The sequence below is a fragment of the Bidens hawaiensis genome, unplaced genomic scaffold, assembly GCF_021521415.1.
Source record: "Bidens hawaiensis isolate Kalapana, Puna unplaced genomic scaffold, B.hawaiensis_p1.1 tig00013980_1, whole genome shotgun sequence".
Taxonomy (NCBI): Eukaryota; Viridiplantae; Streptophyta; class Magnoliopsida; order Asterales; family Asteraceae; genus Bidens; species Bidens hawaiensis.
The window spans coordinates 566,075-590,955 of NW_027492196.1; the positions used below are offsets into that span (position 1 = coordinate 566,075).

General features: G+C 32.8%; 1 long non-coding RNA gene across 1 annotated transcript in view; it reads right to left on the minus strand.

Moving 5' to 3' along the window:
• The window catches only part of LOC143545555 (uncharacterized), a 39,673-nt gene extending 15,412 nt beyond the window's left edge, over positions 1-24,261 (minus strand). Inside the window, exon 1 of the long non-coding RNA XR_013137450.1 lies at positions 22,967-24,261. This is a non-coding gene — a long non-coding RNA (uncharacterized LOC143545555). The remainder of the gene's footprint in view (positions 1-22,966) is intronic.
• Positions 24,262-24,881: the final 620 nt, after the last annotated feature.

Here is a 24,881-nt window from a genome sequence, read left to right on the forward strand (position 1 = left end):
AGCTTGTTGTTTGTTTCATGTTTTGAGCCGTTAATTATACGTGGGCCGGGTTATGTTTATATACAACTGGTATTTTGATCCCTCGCATTTAAACATCTTATGTATTTGTGTCTCGTCATTGAGTTTTTTGTTTTACACGGCAAAGTTGAAAGATAATATAACCAAAAATTTTGTCCAGTCAGTGAAGACTAGAAATGCAAGTTTGTAATTACACCACAAACACATTTTCATCAATTGGCATGAAAAAACTGCATGACCTTCATGACACATGTTGGTTGCCATGTAAAACAAAGCCACATACCCAAGCAGACAGTTGAAAATCTTGGGATGTATTCATAAATCACTATTTAGAATGAAAATCTCATTTGAAAATGAAAAACCAACAAACTATCTATTACACCATGCAAAGAGACTCAGAACCAACAACATAACTATCTATTAGCTATTACTTATTATAAATAAGTAACACTGTGCATAGAGACTCGGATTTGTCATCATAGTTTTTAAATGGTACGGCAAACATTGCGACTGATCAAAATTGTAATAAAGCATCGCTACAATATTCAACCATCGTCATCACCATCACCATCACAGATTATCCCAAAAAAGGTACGGTTATGTGACTACATTTGTTGTCAAAATACCTCATTTAACTGCTACTTAGGGAGATCAGCCAAAAATCAACCTTTTAGTAAGCATTCACTTTAGCTAAGTTTCACAATGCAGGCCTTAGCCACCCATCACAGCCCACTGCAAATATAACCACATGCTTTACTGCTTCTTAAAAAGCTTAGGCAAACATCAAAATCTTTGAATACCTCTTATGAAACAACCATTCTCACAAATTTTCATAGTAGAGGGCCCAAGCAATCTTCATAGCCCCTAACCCATCAACAAAAGAGAACCAAATGGAAGCTGGTCCACAGCCATAAACAACCACCATCACTTGTCGTGCTTCCAACCTGCCATTCGCCTCGATACGACGGTGCTTATATGAAGATTAACAAAGCCCTTCAAGTTACGATGCATGACCTAAATTAATCTATATCAAATTTTGACAAAACTAACGAAAACCAAAAACAGAACTACACAAACAAAGAACGAAAGCTCGTTAAGAGCTACAATCATAAATATGCTCAGATTTGTAATCATCATAGCCTTTATCACCCAAATTAGTTTTACGCATAATGCAAGTTGTTATATGAAGTTATTTGAAGTGAAGTCATAGACTTGGACTTTAGGTTAAATATTATAAAGTTTGAATGTTGTATTAATTTCTTTTTCATTCAAATTATTTGTGTACGACTGTTATGAATAAATAAATTTAGATATTGACATTGATTATTATTTTAGTGTCTTTGAGCTATGATACAAATATTGTCGCGCCTCAACATGTTCCGCCGTTAGGTTGGGGTGTGACAACGCATAGGGACTAAGTCTATCGCGTAGCGCAACAGGCCAATTATTCATAATAATCTAAAAAATTGTTATTATATACACCGACAACTCTAAAAATTCACGATTTGCACCTGTGTCGCGTGATGGCTAAGGCCATCGCATATTGTGACCCCAATTATTCATGCGGAAACCCTAGAATCATTGTGTATCGTGACACGTAGGGACTTAGTCTATCGTGTAGCGGGGCAGACCAATTTTCACCAAAAGTTTAGTTTTTAACGCTTTTAGTCCCTGAACTTAGATTGGATGCATTTTTAACATGAATAAGCGATCTGAGAATTGTTTACAAACTTACAATAACCAAATGAATATACACCAACAATTACTAATAAATGTGTCACAAATATATCCAGACAACAACGTTTGTTAGCCTCGCCACAAAGGCAAGGTGTTTCCTTTGTAACCACCATCAAACTTGAGGGTACATGTTCGTTTTTCTATTGAAATGTATTTGTTTAAAACTAGTTAAAAAAATAGAAATGCAAAGAACTAATACTTCTATAATTGAAACATGGAAACTTAGCCACAAAATTCTTTAACGTTATTTGCCACGTACGATTCAACATGAAACATGAATAACAATATTTACACACATAAATAGTTTAATAACACAAAGTCACAAACGGTACCTTATGTAACCAAAAAATAAGGTTGCAACAAGCCAAAAATATCAACACATATTTTATATTGGTGGTTGAAATATCCTGTTCTTATATATAAATGTACTAGCTTTAAAACCTGTGTGATATACACGATGATTCAAATAATATAAATATAAATAAATTTAAACAATAAGTACAAAATTTACGTCAAAATTGTACTAGCTTTTGAACCTGTTTAATACACGTGTGTATAACGATTTGTGAACCTAGGTTGTAAATCTTGAACAACCTTATACGTGTACCTAAACACGTCACTATGTTTCACCACAAGTTTCCACTCGTTATGCTGATCGGATTCTAAAAAAACACAGGCCCACATTCTCTCCATCCTATGTTCTCACCATATACTAATACATTTGCCTCACAACCAGCAAAAGCAGCCTCTGAAGTTGTCACCTTATCTTTTGACTTCCTGAGTCTATGGTACGGCTGACCGATTTGACCAAAGCCATTTCCTCAATCTCCTCAGGGGTAAAATGGTCCCGCTTTTGAGCATAAGAAAGCTTCTCAAACATATCCATAACCTTCTCAAAAACTTCATCCGATATCGAATCCTCTCTACAAACCCATTTCTCATCTTCAATATCCATGTCATACATGACATGTGATACATCCAAAGCCATTTCCACATCATCGCCAACATGGCGCATGTACTGGTACCCGCGCATGTACAGCTGACTGATTTGTTCATTGCCTTTATTCTTGGGCAATGTGACTAGACCTGAGTTATGGGCTTCTTAAGCCTGTTTTTCCTTCGGCCTTTAACTCTGCGTACACTGAAGCTTTGTGATTGATGACTCCATCAACACTGATGGGAGCACCTTGACCATGTTGTTTGCCAGCACAAGCCACCCCCAACTAAGCCTCATGACTACAAACATCAACATCGACTAGACTGATACCACGATATACGATGTATTGTGACGACATAAGGACATACATTTACAAAGAGAGAAAGGTTGAAGTTTAGTACTTTATTTTATTTTAAAAGACTACACACGGTATAGTGATGATGGATGTTAATTAATGCCAACAATAAATGTAGTCCGTTGTTTACATTTTTTTAAAATTATTTTATATTATATACAATAAACAAGAAACCTATCAAATATTGTAAATACACCGTTGTTATACTATAGCTTTTACAAAAGTTTTAAAATAAAACAATACACTATTTAACTTGTTTGTCATTGATTTAATTATACCGTTAAACAACTGACCATGCAAAATTCTAATGATGAAATTTAAAAATTCATATATGACAAATAATTTTGCAAAGGAGCTTGTCGATCACAAATTTTTCAAAAAAGTAGAAAAAAATATTGTTTTTGAGTTTAAGCCATTTCAGTTACCACTTTCTATGTAGTTCGGAATATAGGGGTGCTCAAATTTGGATATCCGTAGTTTCTGATATCCGAAAATTTCGGATAGTGGATTTCACTATCGGATATCTGATCGGATAATAAAACGAATATCCGAATTAAAAAAAAACTAATTATTATTTATCTTTGATAGTTTATACTTTATTTAACAATTTGAAAATAATCCCACTGCAGGTTACTAATCCTTGAACATCAACCGTTCAAACCTCAGGCACAAAGCCACAAACACACAGATCTCTCTCATTCAACGGCCATTCACCACTGTCGATAACCAACCACCAACAGCCATAGGCCTCCCTTTTTATCTCCGTTTCAGATGAACACTAATCGACAGCCGCCGCTGTCGTGACCCCACGACGTAGATCAGATGGGGTTTCGATCTGGGTTCTTTGATGGTGGAGAAATGGAATTCATCTTATAATCACTAGGTTATTGACCCGTGTACGACACGGGTGGAAATATATAAAACGTTTAACAACAACACTCGAGGAGACAATAACATGATATATAGTTGTTATAATAACGTATTATAAACAAAAAGTTGCTTCAACATAAGTACAACCAAAATAACATTGGTTCTACAATTACTATATAAATAATACTTTTCATAAACAACAAAGTAACTTTCGTTTTACAATTATTTGATAGATAAAAAAAACTTGAAAATTAAAATTTTATAAATAACTAAATAGTTCCTTATAAACCACATTTGTAGTTTTATTTGTAACATTACCCTCCTTATATAATATAAGCATTTTAACACCGGCTCTACTCTTCACTCGCGATAAAGCCACATATAGCTGACCATGTGTAAACACCGGCTGCCGAAGAAGATGAAAGGGCTTTTGAAAATTGAGGAGTTGATATTAGATAGTATGGTTATAAATTTATTATAGTAATATTATAATATTATTATGTTAACTTTCTAGACTTTAATTTGTAAGAAATTCTTTAATATGAATTACAAATATAGATTGTATATTTTCGTATACGATGAGATATTTTTTTTATGATATGACGTTTTTAAAATTAAGTAGTTTGTTTTTATGAAACATTTATAATTGTCGGTATTGTTATATGCTTGTTTACCGTTTAAAGTAAAAACGGTTCAAAAAGACATCTCAAATTTATAACTCGTTTGTAAATTTGTAGTTTGATAATGTTAGGTTTCAAAAAACAGGAAGTCAGTGGTGAAAAAACACGCGTTTTTGTTGGTTTTACAAATCTAAATGTTACATTTTATAATCAAATAGTTTTAGTAAAGCAAAGATGTTTAAATATTTATAAGTTAAAACTTTAGTTTTTATAATATTAAAGGATTAATAAACTTATAGTTATATTAATGTTAATAAGTTTGAAAAAAATAAACAAATAGTTGTATCACATATATAAACGTTGGTATTGCGTATAAGTATTGTAATAAATATTCTTTGACTTACTTTTATTTCCTTTCAACTTATTTGGTAACTAATACATAGAGATATAGGAAATACATCATTTCCTTTTAAAATTTTTGTAACATTAAACTATATATTATTAATGATTTTCATCAAATTTTGTAAAATTATGTGTTTTGTTATGTGTGGTTGTTAGATAATTATTAGTGGCTTTCATCATAAAGTGTAATGTAGTATTTAATGGTATGAAGCTAAATAAAGTCGATTATTTATGCTAATAACATTATAATTCATGTTAACTTATAATACATACATTAAATTTAAAAAGTTACAATTATATGTTGAAGAATGAAAGTGTAATAAATAATAAGTTTAGGTATTTAAGTTTAGGAAAAGAGTACAACATAAGTTATATTAAAAAGATATGTCATGATGAATATTGTACATGTAGATGTCCAAAATGGGTGTATCATTATTCAAATTGCATGTTGGTAGTATCAATGTAAGTAGTAATGTTAATAAGATCACGATGATGAAGATTCTCTAATTTAAAGTTTTATAAAAAATATGTTATTTTTAAACTAACATTAGAAAGAATAAACATAATAGTTTGTGTGAATTATAAACCAAGGAGAATAGAGAATACAAATATAAAACAACACATAACATTAGGAAAACACAAATTCATTGCTATCCATATGAAATTCAAACACGACAAATAAAACCAAATTGATAATGTCAAATAAAGGACAATAAACACAAAAACATCCAATCTCAAATCAAAAAAATAAAGTAAACATGCATGCAAAACGTTGCATTTATTACGAAAATTCCAAATCCGTCCATTTTATATCTTTTGCATTCCAACGGTATCTCCCTCACCAACATTAGCATCAACAATTGGTTCTTCGTCAACCTTCGTCTTGTTTGCAGACATACAAGTGTCATCATGAACATCATAAGTGTCATCCAACTTACGCTTGAGTTTTGCATCAACGATAGGTAAAGAAATAACCTTTTCGTCAAGCGATGAAAAACGTTTAGGAATAACATCTTCAGAAATTGAAATCAGAGTGAACTGGTTGGACGAAGGCGTACATATATCCTAAGAAGAAGTTTAAAAAAATGTTTTTAGTCTACACATTTAGATTTCATGAAATATTATATTTAGACAAACTGATACATATTCCATTATTATTTTTAATGTCTTACCTTTTCAGTTGACTTCAAGTCAGAGATTTAAATAATTTATTACAAAGCATGTTTGAATTAAATATTACCATTTTGAAAAACATTTATCACTAACTTCATTTTTCAAATTCAAATGTGTCATTTCTTTTTAACATTAGCAAGCTTTAAGTGATTCAAATCTCTTATAATAAACAGATCATTGGATTCCAATATTGATTTATGATAATACCCGTGTTACACACGGTGAAACATATTTAAAAACATGATATATATGTAACATCATATAAATTTAATGAAATGTAAATGTTGTAATTATAAAAAAAATGATATTTTTACATGAATTATAAAACATCTAACTTGTTTGAATCAAATACAAAACATACAAAGACTAACAAAGATAAACGAAAAGTTAAAACATTTTATAATTTTTATCATTAGTACAATAATAAGCAAACAAATAAAATTAGTCTCCAAAACAATAAAACAATTCTATAATGTCGATTCAACAAAACTTTTATCTCAATGTTGATTCAAAAGATGAACTTTATCTAAGACATTTATTACGCATTAATAACTGTAATATTTATTACTATAAGATGGTACCCGTGTTTATTTGCACATCAATTTAAATCATTTATTACAAACCATGTTTGAATTAAATATTACCATCTTGAAAAACATTTATCACTAACTTCATTTTTCAAATTCAAATGTGCCATTTCTTTTTAACATTAGCAAGCTTTAAGTGATTCAAATCTCTTAAAAGAAACAGATCATTGAATTCCAATATTGATTTAGGGTAGTACTCGTGCTACACACGGTGCAACATATTTAAAAACATGATATATATGTAACATCATATAAATTTAATGAAATGCAAATGTTTTACTTATAAATAAATGATACTTTTACATGAATTATAAGACATCATAACTTATTTAAATCAAATACAAAAATATACAAAGACTAACAAAGATATATGAAAAGTTAAAATATTTTATAACTTATATCATTAGTACAATAATAAGCAAACAAATGAAATTAGTCTCTAAATCGATAAAACAATTCTACAATGTCGATTCAACAAAACTTTTAGCTCAATGTTGATTTAAAGATGAACTTTATCTAGGACATTTATTACACATCAATAACTGTTATATTTATTACTCTAAGATAGTACCCGTGTTTATTTGCACATCAATTTAAACATTTATTGTAAACCATGTTTGAATTAAATATTACCATCTTGAAAAAATTATAGTTAGTAACGTACTATCTTGAAAAAAAATTAACACACCATGTTTAAATTAAAAGGTCTAACTTTTAATTTTAAAATATCATATTTTGACTTCAAAATGTCAACATAATATATATATGTATTTTTTAAAATCCAAAATGTGTCCACTGTTTTTTCTTTTGCTTGAAGCAAACTTAATACAATTAATAGTAACTCTTAATAACATAATAATGGATTTTAAAAGAATATTTAATTAAAAATGTTACAATAGTCAAAATAAATGTATGTTAAATTTTATATGGACATAATTTGTGAGTGCAAATCTTAAATTTAAAAGTACTTAAATTATGTTGATATATTTCAAGAAAGTTATATTTACTATGTAAATGTTATTTAAAATTTAAAACGGTTTAATATGAATGGTCAAAAATGATTTAATGTGAATGGTCAAATACTTAAATCGGTCGGAAATTTATTTAGTTTATAACTTCTTCATTCGGGTTTTCAAACAAATAAAGAAAGTCAAACCATATAAATTGTAATAATGAGATAATTATGGTATTATTTCGGTCAAACCATATTAAGGAATGAGTTTATAAAAATGGAAAAAAATTAAAAACTATATACAATTAGGGTAAACAAAAATAAAGAATTGAAGTTCTGAGTTGTTTTGACATTGATTACAAATTTGAATTTGTAATAGTATGAACGGTAACTTGTAATTTTATAACAAAAATAAAAATAATAGTCTTAATGGTAACTTTCTAAGGTAGTACCTTTTGAAATATCTAGAACAAAAAATAGTAAAAGTAATAACATACTTGTAAAGTATAATTTTAATAATTTAACATCATCTAAATTATAATTTTTGGTAATTATTAATATACGATTATAGTCAATATAATAATGGAAAAGATATATAAAAACAATTATGTTTGACAAACAATTATTATGTACATTAAATAGGAATTCAAACTTAAATCATATACCAAAAATATAGAGAAATATTACAGAGAAAATCGAGACCTTCATTTAATTATTTATGTAAAATAGTAAACTTATTATTATCAACCGATTATTAACCATTAATTTTAGAGAACTTATTATTATGTAACTTATGGATAACTAATTTCAAATTAATTTTTTATGATATACCAAAACTATAAAAAATTACGGTAAACAAAAATAAAGAATTGAAGTTATGAGTTGTTTTAACATTTAGAACGAATTTTGAATTTGTAATGGTATGAATGGTAACTTGTAATCTTTTAACAAAAATAAAATAATAACATACTTGTAAAGTATAATTTTAATATGTTACCTTAAACATAATCTGAATGTTGGTATATATTCCATGTAAATGTTGGTCAAACAATTATTATGAACATTAATAAGAAATTCAAATTTATGGCAACTTATTATTATGTAAATTATGTATAATTAAAGTATATAAATTATAGGATAATTAAAGTATTAAAGTATATAAATTACAATATTGATGTTAATTCGGTTATATATACAAAATGAAGGAACAAATAAACATTAATTAGAAATTCAAATGTTAGTCAAACAATTAAAGGAAACCTGTTAAATAAGAAACATGTTAATATTTCGTGTAAATGTTAGTCAAATAATTAGTATGGACATTAATTAGAAATTCAAATTCAAATTCAAATTTAAATAATATACCAAAAATGTAGAGAGATACCATAAATAAATTCGGTATATTGATTTACTTATTTATGTAAGTTAGTAAACCCGTTATTATGTATAATTATTTATAGATTATGGACATTTAATGTTAGATAAATTATTATTATGTAAATTATGGATAATTAATTTAAAATTAAGTTTTTATGATACACCAAAACTATATACAATTACGGTAAACTCATATTAACTTTGAGTTGGGTGAAATGATTGCAAATTAATTTATATTCCGCTAAGATTTAAATTTTTAAATAAAAGGGAATATAATAATTATATTATAAAAGGTAGTAACAAAGTTCTATGTATGTGTAAATGTTATTTTATAATTATCATTGATATGGCCAAATAGTAAATGAGAAAAAAATGAAGTTAATTTGTAAAATCGGTTTCTTTAAAAATTCAGGAAATAAATTGTGTATAAAATGTGAATGGAATAAATTGTATTAAGCAACAAAATTATGAAATAGTTAATTGAGAAAGTCAATGCATATTGATGTGCTAAAAACAGTCAATTAAATATCAACTAAATTAAACAAGTAATAAAAACTAGACCTAAGACTCAACTACACAAAACACCGGCAAGTGAACCGGTCAATTGTACCAAAGCTAAGTAAGTCCGGAATATCGAACCCACAGGACTCTATAAATTACGTTAATTAACTAATTAGACTCGACTTACGACACGAATATTTATTATTAATGTTTAAAGGGGGATTTTAAACTAATTTTAAACTAATATTAAACTAAGAAAGTAAATAAACAAGCAAACGAGAAACAAGCAATTAAACACAAGATCGAAACCAATATGAGAAGGAATCTACCTAGGTAAAAATCCCATGTATCAACAATCATCAAGCAATGGACAAATAACATGATTATGGAAACTGATTTCTAAACATATTCATCTAACAAACCCTAAGGACCTTTGACTGAATCAAATGAAATCCCAAAGTACAATTATTAGATTATTAAGCAATCAATATTATTGATTTCCGCAAAGTCATCAATTACGGTTAATTAATAGTATCTAAAGCAAGCAATCTTACGAAATACAAAACTCTAGATAACTTGATAAGCTAACATGACATCATGAACATGGATCAACACAATAAGCAAGAATATTGTCACTTCTATCCTAGCATGCAATTGACCAAGACATATGAACAACTCCTCACCTTACAGCTTTTGGAATTTAGTAAAATATTTAAAACCCTAACTAACTATCAACAAGCTTCTATGATCAAATGGGCCCATTTAATCACAATAATCAAAACACCAAGTAATGATTTATAAATAAACCCTAAATTTAAAAAACACAATCAAAAGATAAAAGATCTATGTGAAGCAATAGTTATTAATCAATCAAGATAATAAATACTTATACGCATCATGAAACAAAACCAAGTCATTACTATTAAATAACGAAATCCATAATCAAACAATTATCCAAAGCAAGAATCAAGTCTCAAACATGTTCATCAAACCTAGGTAGACATGAAGTTTAGCCTAGCATCTTAAAGTCTAAATCAAACAAAACAAATAATAATGAAAACATGGTGAAATAATGAAGAAAGAAAGATTAAAGGCGATAAAACCCGTATTCTTCGATCTTAAACGTCTAGCTCTTCACCGGATGTTCTTTTGCCTTCAAAATCACCACAAGACTCTTAAGATGGCTCCAAAAACACTCTAATTCGACTGGTGTCAGGTTCTCCTTAGGTTTTAAGTTAAAGATGTTTAAATAGTGATTAAGGCTTTAAAAACCCGTCCACACGTCAGACTCTTCCAGAAGAAGGTGGTCGTCGCGCCACGCGACGAGATAAAGGAGTTTGGCCGCGTTACGCGACGACACAATATATCCCCGTCGCGTCACGCGACGAGGTTCCTTCTCCTGGTCGCGTAACTCGACCAGGTCCCTCTAGTCCGGTTCTTCTACTGGTTCATTCCGGTTCAACCCTCATTTGTCCTGGTTCTTCGTTTTAACTCGTTTAAACTCCTTTTTGACTGTTTATCGCACCAGAGACCTACAAAACTTCATTTAGTTAGTGATATATCAATTCTAAGCGGAAATGAATCATAAATCATCGAATACGGTATAAAATTATCAGGGGAAACATATATAAATAATTGTATATCAAATATCCCCACACTTATTCTTTTTTCGTCCCTGAAAAAGTTTGTTGCAGTTAGATCAGAATCGGAAAATACAGCATAACAAACATATAGGTTAATTTTAAAGCTCAGAAAAAACGCAAAAACTGCGATCACCGATATTGTTGTCCACTTAAACCCATGCCTTAATCTTTACCGGGACAAAGAAGATCCGACAATTTTTTTACTCAGTGGTTTACACAGTTAAGACCCGCTTATTTTCAGTTTTTACCGGACCAAACCACCTCAACTTGACTTAAACCTTAAAATTAGCATATTTAAAACTTTTTGTTGCTCTATTTTTTTTTTCATGAATAGTTAAGACGATCAAGGGTATTGTTTATCCACTTAAGCTTAAGCATCAAAGTCTACCAAGCAGCCATTAGATATTATTAAGGTTCAATTAATTCATAGCTAGTGTTCCCCCACAACATGACATACCCCCGTTATCAAGCAATACACCGAACCATCACCATAGGTGAGTATGCAAAATTTCATCTGTAGGGTTTACATGTAGCGTGTCCCTTGTGGTCCGTTTCTTAATGGTAATGAGACGCGAGCAAGGGGACCCACATGGCTAACAGCGTGGATGATCAATTCTGTAATGCATTTGTACTTTTGTATTTTTTTTTTATCATGTTTAGAGACTTAAGTGGCAGAAAACTGCGGGTTTGCTCTCTTTTTTTAGCTTTATTTTAAATATTCACAACTCCATTTGGAATTGTGAATACCCAGATGAATAGTCGGCATACAGACCCATGGTCTCCGGTCCCGGGCATCCCATCAATACAAGATTTAAGGTTATAAAACCATACGCCAATGATGTGTAAAACACTAAAACTAGCAGTTTAAGATTTATATCACAGGCTACACGGCATACTCTAACGTTAAACCTACCCAAGCATCATATGATAACGTATTCAATTTTTTCAAACTTTATAATATTTTTCACTTTTTCATACCAAAAATTGAGGCTTGAGTATGGCTGACCTTTCATTACTTATTTTCTACGGACAAAACGCTTTACCCACAAGAGATTTCCGACCCATTTTATCAAATTTGCCCTTTCATTTTCAAGGCTGAGCCTAGAGGTGCACAAACCGGTTTTTTTAAAAAAACCGGTTCGGTTATTAACCGGACCGGTTTTTTTTGGCCCGGAAAAAAACCGGTTCGGTTAATAACCGGACCGGTTAATAACCGGTTTTTGTCTGTCAAAACCCTAACCGGTCTAACCGGTTAGGACCGGTTTAGAAACCGGTTAGAACCGGTTAATAAACCGGTTTTTTTATTAACCGGTTTTTTAATAACCGGTTTTTAGGTTAACCTGTTTTTTTTTTTTTTTAATAACCATTATTTTTTCACAGTATAAACAAACTGGTAACTACAAGGCAAACCGGTAACTACAAGGCAAAACGGACTGACCGAAGCCATTCTTTGCTTTCGTTGTTAGGGTTCTTTGCTTGGAAGATGAGTATGAGTGTGTGTTGGTGAATGTGTTTTCAACAAACCAAAGATTAAAAACACATAACTTTCATTTATAGTTTTTACATTAAAAATACAAACATTAAATCGTTATCGCATATTCGTAACTCAAAAATACAAACATTAAAGAATGCTTAGACACGATTACATGAACAACTTGCTGTTTCTTACTCATTATTTGCCTCCATGTTTGCTGTTTCTTTAACTAATTTTCTTCGCTACCCGATCCCGAGCTATTTCTTAGGTAATCGTCGTACGCGGCTTCTTCATCGGTCATTGGTTGAGTGTGTCCTTCATTGACCTCGTCTTCATACAAGCCCGCTTCATACTCCATTTCCCCCTCGAGTGAGCGTTGATGTTGTGCCCTATCTAAAGAGTCCAAGTAATCCTTGTAGCAAATCGACATCTCTATAGCTGGTGGAGTGAGTCAAGTCCTCCTAATCGATATAACCCTGCCATAAACAGAAAAAGCAGACTCCGAAGCTACCGTGGAAGCTTGGACCGTTAGTAAATCTTTGGCCATGGCGGCGAGGATCGGAAACTCATCCTCCTTACCTCTCCACCAAGCCAGCAAATCAAGACTTCTAAATTCATCCGGAGTCATGTGTTTCACAAAGTTGGTACCACCATACCTTCCAAGTTCACTGCTTGGGGTGTTTACCTTTTGACGTTTACCGGCGTCTTCCCAAATCATGTAGTACATCCCCATTTCAAGGTCGGTTTGGGATTGGGATTGGGCAACAGCTCTTAACGAGTCATGAATTTGGGAAGACGACCCGTATTTTGTAAGGTAGACATCATACATGTTTGACAAGGTGGTGTTGAAAGCATTCTTTAAAGTTTGGCTATAATAGGGGTTTTGATCGTCGTTTAACTCTAGCTCATCACAAATTTTTTCTATTAAAGCTTCAACACCACCAACATTGATGCAAGGGTTTAACGCAGCAGCACATGTCAAAACAGCGGGTAGTTCTTGAAAATATTTTCTAAATTTTTCTTTCATTTTTACACCCATATCAAAATAAGGTGCACCCCTACAATGAAGTTCACTCAACTTTGTGCACATGACAGCAATTTTTGGTAAAGCAATGGGGTTTGTTGGATAGTAAACCCCGGATAAACTAGTTGTGCAAGATTTAAAAATTTGAAGGACCTCCGTAACGATCTCAATCAATAACCAGTTTCTAGGATCGTACGGTGCACATTTACCCCTACTTGACAAAATTTGATGAAACGCAATTAATGATTCATTTTGTTGGATGGCTTTCTCAAACATATTACAAGTCGAGTTCCATCTTGTTGGACAATCCCAATTTGGCCCCAACCATTGACAATTAGCTTCTACACAAAATTTTTTGTATCTTGAAAATGTTTTATTGTTGCTAAAAACATCTCGTAACATTCTTTTAAAATTGTTTCTTTGCGTTTCGATCACGTTTAACCCATCTTGCACGGCCAAGTTGATAATATGTGCAATGCATCGGCTATGAAAAAACGCTCCATCACAAATAGGTTTATACTTTAATTTTAAATGGCCAACCGCGGCCGTATTGTTGGACGCGTTATCAAACGAAATTGAAAAGATTTTATGTTCAATCTTGTATTGTCGAATGACTTTATCCAAGATTTTAAAAATATTTCTACCCGTGTGCGGGTAATCAAACAATTGAAACGCAACGGTTCGTTTCATCATTTGCCACGACTCGGGGTCAACCCAATGAGCCGTCACACAAATGTATGAGTCGGGCGAACCATGAGGTACCGACCACACATCCGTTGTTAAGTTTACACCAGTTTGTAAGTTTGAAAAGTATGAAATTAGTTCGGATTTAGCGTTTTTCCATGCTTTAAGACAATCTCTTCTAAGGGTCGAACGACTTACGTGTTGGTAGCGTGGTTGAACATAGTTTTGCATCATCTCCGTGAATTGAGGGTTGTCGAAGTGGTTGAAAGGAAGTGTTTGTTGAATCACAAAGTTTGAAAACTTTTGACGTACCGCTTCAAGGTCGTACGTAAACACCGCTCCTTGATTCGTCATCTCCGGCTGCGAACTACTTCCCGATTCGTCCTTCAAGGCCTTGCAAAAGGGCCTTTGTACATGCGCTTTTAAAGTGGAGTTTGCATCTTTGCCATAAAACTTCAAACAATGTTTGCATCGAGCTTTTTGGCTACCGTTAGACATTTCGCATAGGTCGAAATGTTGCCAAACATCATGGTTTCGTTTCGTGGGGATGACCCGAACGACCGTTTCTCCCGTGTTCGAGGCACCCATGTTGACTGATGAAGCAGCACTTTGGGAGGCCATGATAATCGACTACGAAATAAGAGCGTATGGAGTGGTAATGTGGTATAATTGAGCGTGAGATAACAAAATAATCGCGTATGAAATAAACGTTTAGAGCGTTTGGAGTTGTATAATCGAGTGTGATCTAACCAATACCCAACCTAAACTATATATAGATGTTTGTGGGGGTAAAATGGTAAAAAAAAAAAAAACGGTCAAAAAAAAAAACGGGCATATAGCCGTTATACAACGTTCAAAAACCGGTTTTTAACCGGTTAACCGGTTATGGAGAAACCGGTTAACCGGTTTTTCCACAACGGTTAAAAACCGGTTTTTTTTATAAACCGGTTAACCGGTTTTTCCATAACCGGCTATTAAAAAAAACCGGTTTTTTCATTAACCGGTTCGTTAACCGGTTTTGGATCTAAAACTTGTAACCGAAATACGAACCGGCGGTTTGTAAACCGGTCAAACCGGTTTTTAAAAAACCGGTTTTCGTAAAAACCGGTTTCCGGTTTAAACCGGCAAACCGGTTCCCTAACCGGTTTTTTTGACCATCTCTAGCTGAGCCTACCGACGCATCCCAAGTTAAGTGCGCTTTCTTTTATTTATCTCATATTATTAGTAGTTTGAAAAACCAATTTCCGATTAATATCATCATCTCCCACTTTAACGCAAAAAACTAGATTCAAGGGATATTTTTAAACATTTTTCAATTTTTTTTTAATTTTTATTTTTTCAATTTTTTATGCAAAACCAAACTACGACTCAAATATCTTATCCCCACACTTAAATTTTGCGTTGTCCTCAATGCAAGGATAAGGACGACTTAAAATAAAAATAAAACTAAAAATAAAGTCGGATTACAAAAAAAACTAAAAATTAAAAACAGAAAACAAAATAAAAAATAATTAACAAGCTAGATAAAGGAAAAGACTTAGCTGGTAATATGCGCATGAAATATGATGCCAAAGTCTTCTTCCATGAAAGCCCTCCAACTACGAACGTGCTCAGCAAATGGTAACTCCTTCTTTCACGAACGTAAGCGACCAAAATTCAACAAACATATCTAAAAATGTATCTTATCGTAACGATAGATATTAAGTAATTAAAGTGTTTCAATCAACCGACAAATAACACATGAATAATTAGCATAAATAAATAGAAAGTATACGGCTCGGCTGCTCCATCCCCACACTTGTCTTTTTCAATAAATTTTTCCTTGGGGATTGCCTCACTAGCTCATACAGTCCTTCTTCAAATTTAGCAAAACTCAAAAACACCAAACAAAGTCGAACTACAAAAACTACATTAGGGACTCAAAAAAAATAAAAATAAAAATAAAAATAAAAATAAAATAAAATAATACAAACTCTACACTTGAGTTTTCACTCAAGAACCCATGCTAAGCGAATCACGTGGCGGACCGAGTGGAGCTTCCTCCACCTCGGTAGAACTCCAATGCCCTCAAGGATTCCAAATCATTATCCGACCATCCATCAACCTTTGTCTTTTTCTTTCTAACTCCACAAACCCTCTCAACCTTACGCTTTCCACCACCCCGTTCTCTAACACACTTTACCATTACCCGAGAACTCAAAACCTTTCGCTCCTTCCCCACACTTAAACTCACCGAACGGGGCTCGTCAAGACTTGGATCCATGCCCGAAATAGATGATTCTATGGAGTAAACTGGGTGACATGGATCAATGAGACCGTCTTGACCACTCGGATGCCTCATGGACTTCGCCAAATAAGTGGCACTATCATCACCGGCTGTAAGGGTTATCTTACCTTCAAACAAATCAATAATTGCCCTAGCAGTACGTAAAAACGGACGACCCAAAATAATAGGAACTCTCTCGTCTGCCTCCATATCTAAAACAACAAAATCCGCGGGAAAAACCAAATTATCTACCTTAACAGGCAAATTCTCCACGACACCCCTCGGATACTTAACGGAACGATCGGCTAAAGACAACGTCATACGAGTAGGGGTGAGCTCTCCTAGGCCTAGCTTTTCATATAAAGAATACAACATGAGGTTTATACTAGCTCCAAGATCGGCCAATGCTTGACACGTCGTATCACTTCCGAAAAAACATGGAATGGTAAAAACGCCGGGGTCGGGTAATTTCTCCGGTACTTTATTAAGAACTACTGCAGAACACTCTCCATTTAGCGGTACAGTCGACAGCTCCTCCAAATTATCCTTCCTTTTAAGAAATCTTTCAAAAATTTGGCGTATTTAGGCATATGCTGGAGGACTTCGATGAACGGGAGGTTGACATTTAATTGGCTAAATATATTGAGAAAATGCCCGTAATCTTTCGTATACTGTTGATTTTTTAGACGAGCGGGGTACGGGACATAGGCAGGGTTGATGATGTGTGGTGGTGGCCGGGCTCCAACCGGCTTATTCTCGGTGTTTTTCTCAACTTGCGGCTCCATATATGGTGTTGTACTTTGTGACTTACCCGGAGCCTCCATTTCTATATCTTCATCTATCAACTCATCTTCCCCATCTTTCTCAACTTCTCTACTAACTACCTCCGGACCGAAAACCCTACCACTACGAGTGGAGATGGCTTTCAATTGAGCAGCCGGATTAGTTTGAGGAATACCCGAAAACTGACCTGGGGGCCTTTCTTCTAAACAGCGAGCAATGTCACCAACAGTCCTTTGAATATCGATAATAGAAGATTGTTGGTTTTTGAAGAGTAAGTCATGCTCGGCGAACTTTTTCTGTGTTGCTTGATCTCTCTCCAAGATTAGCTTCATCATCTCTTCCAAACGCCCAATTCCACCGTTCGAATCCTCCTGCACATTATTTTGAACATTAGTATTATTAGTATTATTAACATTAAAATACTGACCTTGTCCTGAAGCATAAGAATTTTGAAATCCGGGTGGTGCGCCTGACGGACGCCAGTTGGAATTATTCTGATTCGGGTTTTTGTAGGTGTTCCAATTCTGATTACTGTTGCTGTAATTGTTGGGAAACCTATTCTGACCAGCGACAAAATCGACCTGTTGATTCATCACCGGGCACTCCAACGTACCATGTCCACCTCTACAAAACTCACACCTGTCCACCTTGGCCTTCAGCTCCTTAACCTCTCGAGTTAGTGATTCCAAAGCAACAACCACACTAGTATCCAGATTAACCTGGTGTACACATCGAGCGGATGAGGATGTACTGCTAACGGGAGTGGAAATCCCGCGATGTGGCACTTTGGCAAGGTCAGATTGAGCGAAGCTCTCAAACATCTAGTTACACTCGGTGACGTTCTTCCTCGCCAGTAAACTTCCTCCTGCGGCCGTGTCGAACCGAACTTGGGTTTCGTAGTTCAGCCCGTTGTAAAATTTCTCCACGAGAGCCCATGGTGTGAGACCATTCTGTGAGCATCGAGACAGCAAGTTCTGAAAACGCTCCCAAGCATGACAATATTGCTCATCCGGCTCCATGTGAAACGAGTGAATCTGATCGAGAAGAACAGCCGCTTTAGCCGGTGGGAAGTATCTCTTGATAAATGCATAACGTAGTGCTTCCCAAGTGGTGAACGTGCCAGGTGGCTGCGTGTCAAGCCAAGTAGCTGCTTTACCTGTAACTGAAAAAGGAAAAAGATGTAAGAAAATTGCATCTTCAGTAGCACCTTGCAATTTAAAAGTTTTAAAAACGCGGTAAAGTCGGTTAATATGAGCTGGCGCATCCTCGTCATCGTTACCATGAAACTGATTAGTTTGAACGATGTTGTTCATGACGTATGACGGAATCTGCCACGAGTTGGGGTTGTCGATCTCGGGAACGACGATGCATGATTGGTTTCCGGTTAAGCCATCGAAGGCTTGAGCAGCAATTGTCCTATTGTCGGCCATTGGATCTTGACTTCTAGGACTTTCGGGTGGTGAACTGGGTGGTGACGAATTTGGTGTTGATGCGGGTTCTGACAGTTGTTCTTCTACTGACGAATTAGCCTCGGTCTTCAACGGAGAAGATCCAAGATTATCCAGCTGTGGTCCTTGCGAACGAAGATGTGGCATAAACCTAAAAACGCAAAGACCAAGTGAGTAGACTCGAATACTTAAAAATAAACTAAAACTTAAATTAGACTCCTACGACTCAAACAAAAATAAAACAAATAGCACGGATGTAACAGATAAGTCCAATTCAAAACTAATAACGCAATTGCTAAGAGTCCCCGGCAACGGCGCCAAAAACTTGATGTGCTAAAAACAGTCAATTAAATATCAACTAAATTAAACAAGTAATAAAAACTAAACCTAAGACTCAACTACACAAAACACCGGCAAGTGAACCGGTCAATTGTACTAAAGCTAAGTAAGTCCGGAATATCGAACCCACAGGACTCTATAAATTACGTTAATTAACTAATTAGACACGACTTACGACACGAATATTTATTATTAATTTTTAAAGGGGGATTTTAAACTAATTTTAAACTAATATTAAACTAAGAAAGTAAATAAACAAGCAAACGAGAAACAAACAATTAAACACAAGATCGAAACCAATAAGAGAAGGAATCTACCTAGGTAAAAATCTCATGTATCAACAATCATCAAGCAATGGACAAATAACATGATTATGGAAACTGATTTCTAAACATATTCATCTAACAAACCCTAAGGACCTTTGACTGAATCAAATGAAATCCCAAAGTACAATTATTAGATTATCAAGCAATCAGTATTATTGATTTTCGCAAAGTCATTAATTACGGTTAATTAATAGTATCTAAAGCAAGCAATCTTACGAAATACAAAACTCTAGATAACTTGATAAGCTAACATGACATCATGAACATGGATCAACACAATAAGCAAGAATATTGTCACTACTATCCTAGCATGCAATTGACTAAGACACATGAACAACTCCTCACCTTACAGCTTTTGGAATTTAGCAAAACATTTAAAACCCTAACTAACTATCAACAAGCTTCTATGATCTAATGGGCCCATTTAATCATAATAATCAAAATACCAAGTAATGATTTAAACATAAACCCTAAATCTAAAGAACACAATCAAAAGATAAAAGATCTATGTGAAGCAATAGTTAATAATCAATCAAGATAATAAATACTTATAAGCATCATGAAAACAAAACCAAGTCTTTACTATTAAATAACGAAATCCATAATCAAACAATTATCCAAAGCAAGAATCAAGTTTCAAACATGTTCATCAAACCTAGTTAGACATGAAGTTTAGCCTAGCATCATAAAGTCTAAATCAAACAAAACAAATAATAATGAAAACATGGTGAAATAATGAAGAAAGAAAGATTAAAGGCGATAAAACCCGTATTCTTCGATCTTTAACGTCTAGCTCTTCACCGGATGTTCTCTTGCCTTCAAAATCACCACAAGACTCTTAAGATGGCTCCAAAAACACTCTAATTCGGCTGGTGTCAGGTTCTCCTTAGGTTTTAAGTTAAAGATGTTTAAATAGTGATTAAGACTTTAAAAACCCGTCCACACGTCAGAATCTTCCAGAAAAAGGTGCTCGTCGCGCCATGCGACGAGATAATGTGTTTGGACGCGTTACGCGGCGACACAATATATCCCCGTCGCGTCACGCAACGAGGTTCCTTCTCCTGGTCGCGTTACGCGACCAGGTCCCTCTAGTCCGGTTCTTCTACTGGTTCATTCCGGTTCAACCCTCATTTGTCCTGGTTCTTTTTTTTAACTTGTTTAAACTCCTTTTTGACTGTTTATCGCACCAGAGACCTACAAAACTTCATTTAGTTAGTGATATATCAATTCTAAGCGAAAATGAATCATAAATCATCGAATACGGTATAAAATTATCATGGGAAACATATATAAATAACTGTATATCACATATAAAATGGGAATCATGTTATGACCATAAATTAGGAAAGTCAAACTAAATAATTCGAATTAATGGAATAGTTAATTGTGTCATTTATTAAGGCGCCGGAAAATAAAATATACATCAAGGTATATTTTATTATTTAGCTTTAACTAAAATTTATGAAATTGAAATATTGAAATACATGAATATTCAAAAAAGAAAATCTATACACGATAATATAATAAAAATACATCTTATAAAGTCTTGATCAATTGTGAAATCATATTATATGAGTCGGAAAATAACCTGAAATAATAAAATCGAAAATTAATATTGATATTATGGTTTTTTGAATTATAGTTAATAACCGGAAAATTTAAAAGATGTAACCGGAAAAACGATATTGTGACAATGACCATGGTATGCTGGATTTTTTTGTAGAATTTCCAGATAAATGAACATTTATTAGTCTTGGAATTGACCTGAAATTAGAAAGTAGAATATTAATGTTGATATTATGGAATATTTGATTTTTAATTTGTAACCGGAAAAATTGAATGTCTTACCGGAAAATAAGAAATATGGTTTTTAACCATGGAATCTCCGATTTTGATACCGTCGATGGATGAACATAATTTTGATCTAGAACATAGATTAATAGCATGTAAAACAAAAGAACACGAAAAATTAAAAAAAAATACTAATACATATAAAATAATCATCATTGTCATAAGTATAACACATAACCGGAAAAAATTACCGTCAACTTACCGGAAAAACGTAAACACGTCCAAAAATTGTAGACATCGCCTTTCTTTATTAAAAACCTAAACTGATTTTAATAAAATTAGTTAACAATTAAAAGAAACATAAAAAGATTAGAGGAAACAATAACCGGAAGAAATATAATATTGCCGGAAATACATATATCAACAATCGGAATTTAATATATAATAGAAATTTACCAGAAAATAATTAATAAAGATATAGATTTGGATTGGCCGGAATATGGGAGATGATGAAAGAAGATCCGACTACTAGAGAAAGAAAGAAAAACATGATTAGGGTAAAAAATTAAGAAATGTTATTGTTTAAATATAGGTTATAGGATGAATTGACATTAGTATGAAAGGAATTGGTGACATGGCATTGATGTGGCATTGATGTGGAGGGGCTAGAATGTTGACAAGTGAAAATTGTTGTTTGCTTTAATAGTATGTATAGATTGATTTTATTTTTGATTTATTTAATTGGTAAGAAAAATAGAGAAGTGCAAGATATATTTGGAAAGAAAGGAAATCATCCAATAGAAAAGGGACATGTGAAAGCAAACTAATTTGTTTTAATAGTATAGTAGGATTTATTTGATTGCGATGTAGATATAAATTATAAAAAAAATTAATTAAATTTCAAATTTCGGATACCGGATATCCGAAAATTCTCAACACCAATATTCGAATCCGAATCCGAAACTTCGGATATCCGAGATTCGGATATCTGAATTTTCGAATATTTCGGATTTGGATTTTCGAATATTTCAGATACGGGTTCAGATTTTTTTGAACACCGCTAGTTCGGATAGCTTAGATTTTACCTTTTTGAGTTGATACCTTGGAAACTCTATGAACGATCAACATGTTATTTCCACCCAATTAAATAACCAAATCTGCATGTAATGTGAGATTAATAGATAACATCAAATCTAACATTTAAAATATGCAAAACAAGTAAAAATCCCAAAACCCTAAAAAAATTTAAACATTTCAAATTGGGGACCAAAAAATATATGCTACAATTTTGTTTTTTATTGTGTTGCATAATTTTTACTTTGATTCTCAAACCGAATCGAATTAGTATGCATCTATGTTATATTAACACCAAGCAAATATATGACTTTAAGTCCATAAAAATTACTAAAATAAAATAAATCGTAAAACAGCGCTTTTTGAAAACAAGCATATGAAGCAAATCAGATCAGATTAAATAAAATAAAAGCGCTTACATCGCCAGGCGCCAGCGATGAAGAGATGTCATATTTAGGGTTAAGTTATGGATGTGTGACCGAAGCGATGGTGCGGCACCGATTAGGTGTTTATAGATATGTTTATATAGAGAATTTATAGTTACCCTAATCGTGTTTGCAATAAACACCCTACGAATTTTAAAACTTTCAGTTAGAACCCAATTGTTATAATGAATAACATTTTGATATGTCATGATAATTATATTCTAAATTATATATAGTGGTATTATGTCTAAAAATGCAATTTGATTCTTCTATGTTAATTTTATATTTATCAAACTTACTTTCATAGTTAGGGATGATAGTGGGTCCGGCTTGGGTTGGCATTAGGTATTCTCAAATCAATACTCGATTATTAAATCCGTCTCAAACTCGTTTCAAACTCGTCTAATGTTTATCTGATAATTACCCGTTGGGTTTCTGAAATATTCATAGGGTTTCGGGTTTCTCAAATAATATTAAATAATATAATATTATTAGCTTCAACACTAAGATTATGTTATTATATCATACTTAGAACTTTCAAAATTCAAACATACCCAATACGTTGAATGTAAAAAGTATATGTACAAAAGGAATAACAAAAAAAAAGTTGCAACTAAATAAAAAAGAAACCATATGGTATTAACGGTTGAAAACAATAACTAATCGCGATTTCTACGATATAGTATTAAAAACCAAAGAACGATTTAAAATAAATATATAAAAAGTTATGTTGTGTATATAATCGGGTAAATGTGATTGGGTAATCGCGTCGGCTAATCCAGTGTTTTAGAAATCTCAAACCTGCGAAAATTTTCAAAACTAATCTCATACCCGCAGGGCCGTCCTGAGAATTGTTAAAAATTTAAGGGCTCATGGTGAGTAAAAAGTTAGGCCCAAAAAATATATACTCAATAACTTGTATATAAAAAGTCGATATTACGACGCTAGTTGTGAATAAACAAAACAAAAGTATTGTAGCAAATAATACCTAAATGAATCATGAGTCTCTCTTAACATTGTTTATTTTAAATTAAAATGTCTTTATGTTCTTTAAATGCTTATAATAAAGTGGGGCTGTACACAAATAAAATCCAAAAAAGATTGGTAAGATAACATGTAAGCAGGGAGTTTCGAGCAGTCACACGTTGCTTGGTTGATTAGCATGCTACCAACTGAACTAACTTAAAAGTTGTAGTTTACACATGAGTTTGTTTCTTATATAATAAATTTAGAATTTTTTCCAGCCCTCAAAAGATGATAGGTCTTGGGCCGTAGCCCTCTCCGCCAACCCTATGGGCCGAGCCTGCACACCCGTCTCAAACCCTAATCCGACAGGTATTACATGTCACAATTATGTTGGGTTTGAGTTTCACCGCTATCCCCATTCATTTACCCATCTTTATATCTATATAACTATTAATATGTGATCCTTAATTTCCTAACCCAAATTGAGTGTGAAACAATTTTACTATTTTTTCCCTAAAACAATCACTATTCATATGGAAGTGTGCAAGCGCCTATGATTTTTCACTATTTATTGTTTAACCAATTATGTCATTGTGTGAGTGATGCTTGGCAGAATGCGTGACTTAGTCGTCATTTTAATTTGGGATTCGTTTAATCGACATTTAATTTATCATGTTAACTTTATGGGTGTTATCATTTTTTTCAAGTCAAATTAGATTTTAATAATCACATATTTTGGTAGTTGGCTTATCGTGATCTTAACTCAAAATTTTCTTGCCATGAATCCCACCTTTCATAATTTTCTTTCTCATTTGATCCATGTTTAAAAAATAACTTAACAGAAACTTACTTAACTCTGTTAAGTTTTTTCTGAATTAAAACTGATGTTTGAAGGCTTTTAATCGAAAAAAATAAGATACGAACCAATTTATTTAAAACTTATTTAAAACGGTTATCTAACAGATTTGATAAGTGGTGTACTTTTTCTTTATTGTATATTATCAAATAAATGTGTTTGTGTGGCTTGGTTAAACTCATTGAAAACAACGTACAAATGTGTTTGTGGCTTGGTAATTTCATTGGAAAATATGTTTTATCATGGATAATGG